The sequence below is a fragment of the Lytechinus pictus genome, chromosome 10 (genome assembly GCF_037042905.1).
Source record: "Lytechinus pictus isolate F3 Inbred chromosome 10, Lp3.0, whole genome shotgun sequence".
NCBI classification, from domain to species: domain Eukaryota; kingdom Metazoa; phylum Echinodermata; class Echinoidea; order Temnopleuroida; family Toxopneustidae; genus Lytechinus; species Lytechinus pictus.
In genome coordinates, this window is record NC_087254.1 from 21,164,446 (window position 1) to 21,173,053 (window position 8,608).

Below are 8,608 nucleotides of genomic sequence, written 5' to 3' on the forward strand. Positions count from 1 at the left end.
AATATACAATTTTTTATGTTGACCATGTAGGCCTATACCACCACCCCCAAGAAAAAAACCCTCCTTACAGACGACGTTAAGGGGACTTGAAATTTGTTCATTCTGGTAATTTAAGGGTCAAGCAAGAGGAATGCGAAGAGAGTAAGAATAAATGTGGCTTTACTTTTGGTAGAGAGGAATGGATCTTGCTTCCCAATTCTACAGTTTGCATGTCACGTTTGCGACATCCCCATCCTGATCTGACTGGCCCTCATTGCGAGCCCGCCCATTTTTTGGTGGGGGGGGGGGGGGTTCCTGTCCATGCTAACACACCCCCATCCTGATCTGACTGGCCCTCACCCTCTTTGGAGGGTCCCATTTTAAATAGTCAAACCAGTTGGGACGGATCGAATAAAGTCTGTTCATACGAAACAGTCTGTACATCATTTAGATTTTAGTCATGCTTAAGGTTATTGTAACGAATCTATGTGGATTAGGCCTACAAATGACTTTTCTGTCTTTTTGGTTTTCTCTGTATTGTTTTCAAATACGTACCGATTGTATCTCCATGATTGCTCTTTAATTATACTCAATTTCCTACCACTCTTTGTTTTATGTAGAAAATACGGGATCAGCCTATATAGACTGGTCTTTGGCCCTTGTTTTCTCACATCCACTGCATTAATTCTGTGTGTTCATTTATCATTAATAGGACCATTATGTTTCAGTATGTGCACTTTATACATTTGGACACTTTTGCCTGTTTTACTGCATGTGAAGAAAATTGATTTTGAGTTTGAATTTGAATTGATCGTTTATTAAATCAGTAATGTTGCATGAACATCAGCCATCTGCATTTTAAAAACGGATGTAAAATAAGAAAGTTGTCATTTTAAACTTTCGCTTATTTATCACAAAATATATGCACAACTCAGTGATTAATGCGAATGAGACGGTGTTATATTGTTTAAATAATACACTATTTCATTTTTTTTACAAATAGGGATAAAAAATATTGACTGAACCATACAGTATTATCAATGTTCAGGGAGGAATTCATTGTTGTTTCACTTGATAATGAGGAGAAAATTAAACATTTCATATTTCATATAATAAAATATAAAAGAAATATTGATGTCATCAGTCTCCTCAATTTGCATACCGATCAGGATGTGGATATAACGGTTTTTTGCAAATCAAGCAAACTAATAAATGTCATGACTTTCTTATTGGTTTTTATGAAATTTTCAGTGTTATGCTTGTTGGATTTTTCTCTTTTTATTCAATGTTTTTGTTGGGGTAGACTGTCTTGTTCTTTGTCACTCCTATACTTCCTATACGTCAATGATGGTTACATGTAGTTGTCATTTTGATGGAACCTTTAAGGACAACCCATATAATAATAGAAGGAGGCATCATTGGTCTGAAAAAGTCTGAACATTTTTATCTGTTCTATTATTCCATTAGTATTTACTTACCTTAACCTGTTTCTTGCTCGTATTGATTTTACTTTATTTTCGATTTTTGTGAGTTTTCATTTCATACCATTTTCAGTGTTGCATGCATTTTTGTTATCATGCACGATTTCATCATTGGTCTTCACTAAGACCCTACGATGGATCATCGGTCTGCACTCAGACCCTACGATGGATCTTTGGCCTCAACTATTGACCCGTCGATCGAACATAGGCTTAACTAATCCCGCAGTAACATTTCCCTTACGGCGGCCGTAAGGCGAGTCTAAAAACAGTCGTTTTAACATTTTGAACCAGATTCTAGCTATCATGGTTTGAATAAAAATAAATAAACCTGCATGCTGTTGTCGACTCGCATTACGGCGCCATAGGGGGAATGTGACTGCGGCATGAGGCCAGACGAAGGATCAGATTTGCCTTGATAAGGTAAGGTATCCGATGACCGGGGTGTCAGATACATAATGAGACTTCAATTTCAAAGGGGAGCAGACCCCCCCCCCCCCCTCCCCGGCAGCAGACATATGGCATTAAGGGCAAGATCTACAAAAAGCTTTGAGCGTGCGATAATCACGATCATCGCCCCTCCTCATCATGATCATATTTTATTGTGATTCATCATAAATAGGCCTAATATTACGACCGACCTTAAATTATTGGGTGGATATAACACAGACCACCCCCACATTAAGATTGGAGGGTCGCCAGTCATGAGATGGTAGCTATATATACGCGAGTCATTTAATATTATGTAAGACATGTATTAAGCTGAGGGTCGCTATAAAGTAGCAAAGGATTGTAAATATATATAGGCCTAGTCATAATAGAGAAAGAGGATCGCTATTCATAATCAAAGAGGGTTGCTAGCATGGTCAGTCCAAATATGTGGAAAAGCGTAGGGTTCAATATTCAGAAGGGTCGTCAGTAGTTGAAGAGGGTCGTTATTTATAATGAGAAGAGGCTATACTCATGACGGTTGCTCGTCAGGGTCGCTTGTCATAATAGCAGAAAAGTCGCTAATCATAAAAAATAGCAGATGGTCACAAAAGCAGAGGAGGGTCACAAGTCATATTCTGAGGGGGGGGGGGGTGACGGAAAATATATTCATCCACATTTCCCCCAACAAGATATCTTTAAGTCTAATTTGATAATGCAAAGTTGAAGCTTGAGTTAAAATTTTTGATAAAATTTTTATGTATTTAAACCTGAAAATGTGAATATTCCTATTCTAATCCATACTGTTTTTTTCAATGTATCTTACCTATTAATGCAAGGCGCGAGCTGCAAATTCTTATTCTCCCACATAAAAACCGATATTCTTTTGTAATCGTGAAGAGAATAAGGACAAGTCCACCCCAATGAAAAATTGATTAGAATAAAAGGAGAAAAATCCATTGAGGATATAACACTGAAAATTTCATCAAAATAGGATGTAAAATAAAAAAGGTATGACATTTTAAAGTTTTTTTCTTTTCTCAAAACAGTTCTAATTATGCACATCCCAGTCGGTATGCAAATGAGGAGAACGATGATATCATCCACTATTTATTATATGAAATATTCTAATTTTCTCATCGAGTGAAACAAAATGTAATTCCTCCCTGAACATGTGGAATTAGCATTATATGGTTCAGTAAGGTTGGCCCTTATTGTCAAATCTGTAAAATATGAAATATTGTATGATTCAAACAATAATATACAAAAGAAATAGTGAGGGACATCATACTGTCTCATTTGCCATTTGCAAGTTACTGAGTTGTGCATAACTGTTTTGTGAAAAATAGGCAAAACTTTAGAATGTCAACTTTCCAATTTTACATCCGATTTTGATGACATTTTTATAGCATTGTGGTAGTTTGATTTTTTTCTCTCTATTTATTCAAATCAATGTTTTTCTGGGGTGGACTCGACCTTTAATAATGAGCGCGAAGAATAATTAGAAGAATTAATTGCTCTTGATAATTGCAACTTTCAAATCAGCGTATTATTTTTTTTTTTTTTGGGGGGGGGGGTGTTATAGTATGTTGTTTACTTAAAAATCTCAGTTTGTCATATCACAGAAAATACAAAAATCGGCTTGATCATTTACTTCGCACCTGCACAACAAGGGCCTTTTTATCATTGCAAAATAATGTGCATAGAATTTCCTGTTTCGGGGTCTAAATCTTAGAGAATGAGCTCCCGCTTCGCGCTCGTATTAATTAGATGCATGCCGTTCAGCATGTTCAGAATGTCCGGTTCTGTCAAGACATTAAATATGAAAAAACGAATAATTTCATGCTTCATTGCAATATTGTTTGATCGATCAGATACCCATCCTGTTCACAAAAAGGAATTAGTGTCCAGTTTTCAAATGGGGAAAATAAAATATATCCGCTCGCATCACTGTGAAGATAGCCATACTTTACCTCCCTATTGGAAAAATTCGATCCGCCCATAGCGACCCTCTTCTTATAAGGTCATAATATAGGCCTACGTACCCTTATATTATGAATAGCGATATGACAAGCAGACCCCCCCCCCCCCCCCCCGTATTAATAGCAGCTCTCTTTGTTGATTATTACTGGCAGGTCTTTTTTCACGATTGATGGCTATTGCCAATTGCGGTCGATGATATTGTGACTTTTGGTGCCGACTCGTGACCCCCTTTCCCTTTTATGACTAACGAACGTTTGCAACTTAGTGGTCCCTTTGACTAGCGGTCCTTATGACTAGTGGACCCCGTAATAGAGAGTTGAAAGTATAACCTTATGTGCACTCAGTGTACCCCCCCCCCCCCTCCGGTCAGGATGAAACGAGTGTTATTGGGATGGTGAAAGCAGTAAACATTACGTGCGTCTCTTTTGGATTGTATCGCGAGTATTAAACTTGGAGAAGTTTCAAGGGGCTAGTTTTTATTTCATCTTCCAGTCGTATAGAAAAAAATCACAGAATCATTAATGACTTACAAGATGCTCAGTGTAAAAATTGAATGAATCCATTAAAGGTGAAGTCCACCCAAGGTAAATGTTGATTTGAATAAGAGAAAAGTCAAACTAGCATAAAAATTTCATCAAGATCGAATGTAAAATAAGTTAAGACATTTCAAATTTTCACTTATTTTTATGCGATATGCACAACTCGGTGACATGCAAATGAGACATTCGATGAGCTCCCCAACTCTCTAATTCTTTTGTTATTTATTGTTCGAATATAATACAATGTTTCTTTATCAGGGTTCCCATAGTCATGGAAAATCCTGGAAAAATTTATGGTCATGGAAAATGTCAGGGAATTTGGAAAATTGTGAAAAGTCATGCCCTCTTGGCTATGGCAGCTTTCCAGTTTGTCGTGTCTCGCAACTCTCATTTCTCTGTGATCATACTATGCTATTATAATATTGGTGTTCATGATTCCCATTTTCTCCCAGTGTTGTGACATCTCAAATTCTACATAACTCCCGGGACGTCACTGGAAGCCATGGAAAGCAGCAATTTAGTCATGGAAAGTAATGGAATTCTGTTTTCAAATTTCTGTGGGAACCCTGTTTTTAACAAAATTTGATAAGGATCAACTTGACTGAGCCAAATGAAACCACATATTCAGGGAGGAATAATTGTTCACTTAATGAGGAAATAATATTTCATATTTCATTTAATAAAATACAAAATATATAGTGGATGACGTCATCAGTCTCATTTGCACGCCGACCAGGATGTGCATAAATTATAACGGCATATAACCTTTTGTGAAGATAAGTGTAGCTTTGAAATGTCATAACTTATTTTGCTTCCGATTTGATGAAATTTTCAGTGTTATATGCTTAATTGTTTGATTTTTTTAATTCAAATTTTGGTTGGGTTAGACTTGTCCTTTAAGTTCTTTGTTTTCTGAAAGGGAATTTCATGAGAAATTCAAATATGACAAGTAAAAGCTTGAGGGGCAAATGAAAATTGATATTGACGTTTGAAATCAAGTATTCCGGGGGTCTTAAAATGCAAATAATTTCACTCACTATACATGTAAGATGTGAGCAGTTTATCCTACCCCTAGTGCCATTATTAGAATTCTCATAAACTTTCCTTGCAGAAAAGTAATTTGGTATGGATAGGGCTAACATCAAAGTAATGATCATTAACCGATATGTGCTCTATCATTAGATTTGGGAGACCTAACAAGAAACATGACAAGGAGCATGACCACAAGCTTCGATACATATTTTCTCATATGAATTAAGCTAATTAGAAGTGGCGAAATATTGACGTCAAAACATGCCAAATGTAGACTCTCTATGGTTTATCGAAATCCATTTTGCATCGATTTGGGTTGTTATATTTACACTGATTCTGAAGAGAAAGTTTTAAAATATTCGGACAACGCAGATATTATGTAGTTTAAGGATTTTGAAGGAGTGGGTGCTCAATGTTGAATAAGGGCATTTCGTCTCCCGAAAACTTAACATGCAAATGAAAAAAAAATGTTCAACAAAAATGAAGGGTTTGCCTGAATTTCGTTTCCTTAAAACAAAGCTGACAAGCAAAACATATAGGCGAGGGAGGGGGGGGGGGGCACTAGCGTACCTACGGGGGGGGGCAGAGGGGGCACTCTGCCCCCCCTGACGAGCCACAACCCATACAAAAGACATATACCTGCCCCCCCTGACGAGCTTAAAAGACCTTTTTTGCCCCCCCCCCCCCCCCCTGACGAACTTGAAGACCTTTAATGTCCCCCCTAAAGAGCCTGAAGACCTTTTTTTTTTTTTTTTTTTTTTTTTTTTTTTGCTTGTCAAATCATTTTCTGGTACGAGAACTTATATTTTTTTATTGAAGACCTTTTTTTTTTTTTTTTTGCTTGTCAAATTTTTTGGCGGCCGATTTTGCCCCCCCCCCCCCTGTGGAAAATCCTAGGTACGCCACTGGGGAGGGGGGCAACGTCATGAGTCCTAAGACAAAACAGTTCAGCACTTGAATGGGGAATACTTTTTTCTTCAAATTTAATTTGCCTGCAATGGCAAATAGGGAATTTGTTATCTGGGGCAAAAAAAAGAAATGTAGCCATAAGACCGAATAATAAAAAGTGCCCGTGTGAGCTGCTCAATATACCTATACGTGATGATTCCGATTTTATTTTAAATGTTTTTAATATATGGAAATGATGCACTTTGTTTTCCTTTTTGATGCCAAAAAATCCCTGTAAGCTTGCATGAAAAGTATCAGCGTGCATGGCCGCGGTAGGATTTTTAAAATTATTTTAGGGGGAACCTACCTTAGACTGTCCAATGGAGTCTGTTTGGAGGTGCAGTCATCATCGTCGAACTCTGGCTTAATGATCCATCGTTGGGCCCGAGTTCAAGCCATTTGTAGTTCATTTTATAGTTCATTCGCAAACTCTAAACATTGAAATGCTCCCCGTATACGAAATTATTTTTCATTTGACATACTCCTATTGTCTTGTACGGCAAATGGACTTTACAAAATGAACATTTTATTCACCAACAGTTAATCTAATATTGGCTAAGAGATGTGAAATTTTAGAAGAAAATTTGAAGGTATCCGACGAAATGGGTATACATGATTGTACATAATTATATGTAGCCTTAATTCTGCATGGATTTCAGTCATGATCAAAATGTGTTGTATTCAAAGTCCAAGATGTAAATAATTATTACCGAATACTACCGATTGTGGGCGAATTATGATTAGAATCTAAACCATACCAAGAACGGGAGGTTCTGATAGACAACGTTGGAGTACACCAAGTGGCAATTTCTCTTGAAAACCGCTTCTGGTAAAAAAAAAAACCCAAGCATAAACTACATATATGTAGTTTATGCTTGGGGTTTTACCAGAAGCAGTTTTCAAGAGAAATTGCCACTTGGTGTACTCCAACGTGTAAAAAGAGACTGAGGGAAAGAGAGAGCTAGGGACCGGGTGGATGACTGAGGCAAATTAAATGAGGAACAACGCAATAGTTTTAGTGTTTCATTTTCATTCACGAATAAAAAAAAATCACGAGACTTGGCAGTTTGTTAAAGAAAAAAAAACAGCAGTCTTTAAAGCGACTACTTCAGTCCATTGATTACCTGATGCAATTGAGGAAACTTGTCATATAAATTGTACATTTGCGTGCAAATCTGTGAATCTTTTATCATACATTTTTTAAATATTTGTGTTGTTTTGTAATAGTATTTATCAAAATCATTCAGTTCAGAATCATACAAGTAATAGTACATCAACAAAACATTGTTCACAAAGTAATTATTCATAATACACAAAATTGTACCAAAAAATACAGAATATAACATTCAAATCATCTAGAACAAAGTAAATACTTATAGTCTGTAGACAAAAAAATACAAATATAAAAAAAAAATTATAAAGGCGCAATTGAACTGAATGAGAATTAGAAGTAAAACACCCTCCCATATTGTTTCTTTATTTTCGAGGGAGGGATGTCGAAACCGGGGATCGAAAGAGGGAAAAGGGAAAATGCATATGATTTTTATAATCATATACGATAAATTCTTAATTGGTCTAAAACCAATCTAGTTGGTCAGTACAGTCTCGACCCATTACCTAGGCCTAATAGCATTTTGTCTACCAAACAATGTATGAAATGGTGTCCCTGGACTGGAGCTCAGAATATTTTTGCTCCATCTTCATTACCACCACTACCATTACCTCTCGTTTATATTTTTAAATCATGAATTATAAAGTTATGAAAATAATATTGTATTCTGCATATCAATCATATTCTCTGCTTATGATGATATTCCCACTAGCTTTGCTCAAAAACAGAACATGAAGATTGTTCGCAAAATCCAGATATCCTTTTAAAGTTAGAAATAAAAGTACACACAAAACAGGCGTCAATTTGAATAAAGAAAAGATGAATTAGATATGAAAGTTGATAAACGCAATTCTGGGGAAAAGAAGAGATCGAGGTACAAACAACTTAAGAATCAACTTGACGTATTATCACTCAGTTTTATACCACTATCATGACTATAGCAAAAGTTAATTACGGCATCCCACCAAAAAAAAATTATAACGACGTAATTGAACTGAATGAGTATTAGAAGTAAAACACCCTCCCATCCCAACTGCTCCCCCCCCCCCTATCCCATCTAAGCCCAGGAAGCGCGGCCTAGCTGCTTCCCTCCCCTATAAACCCCGGCT